Raw genomic sequence first — 800 nt, 5'->3', positions numbered from 1 at the left:
CCCATTTTAGGTTCTTCTTCCCTATTTTCAATTCCATTGTACCTATACCTTCTTTGTCTAAGGTCATCTTTTTGAGAACCTAAAGCTTGTCAAAATTTTCTTTTCCCTTAGTAAATGTTTGGATATCTTAGCTTGATCTCTATCCTTCTACTTAGGTTTTGACTTTTTTAAATTCTTTAAGCTTGCGAATACTTGTTAAATTTACCAATTCGTCATCATTTTTTTGTTTACATTCCAGTTTAAAATTGTAAATCTTTTGCATTATCACTCGAAATCTTGGATCTTAACACTTTCACTTTTTTGCCGTCATATCATTCTTGTTTTCTAATTTCATGATTTCAAATCCTTTTTATTTTTCAACACTAATTTTTTGATTATAAATCTTTCGGATGCCTTAGTCTTGGTTACTAATCTCCTTAATTTCTTTCCCTTTTCGTATTTTTTTCCCAGAAGTAGGAGACTCTCGAAACCGTCTACTATGTTGCTAAGTCTTTTATTTTCATTTTCCACATTATTTCTTTTTGGACCTCTTTGTTAAAATTTTATAAGCTTAGCAAATTCCTTTTGTATTCCTCATAGATGACATGTATCTTTCAGATTCATCATAATATCACTCCAAGATATCCACAAAATGTATCATATTCTTGCATGATCATTTTAAGAAAAGTTGAATGAGAAGTGAATAGTAGAGTGTAGTCTCTCAACAACTATGCAATTAGGCCACAATTTCTACGACCTAATCATTTGAGCATGATCTTCCTGTAGTGACTTCTTTCTTTGGGTCCATCGTCTCTCAACAA

This window comes from Malania oleifera, chromosome 11 (assembly GCF_029873635.1).
Source record: "Malania oleifera isolate guangnan ecotype guangnan chromosome 11, ASM2987363v1, whole genome shotgun sequence".
NCBI classification, from domain to species: Eukaryota; Viridiplantae; Streptophyta; class Magnoliopsida; order Santalales; family Ximeniaceae; genus Malania; species Malania oleifera.
The sequence above is the reverse complement of the archived record's forward strand: the minus strand, read 5'-3'. Positions refer to the sequence as shown.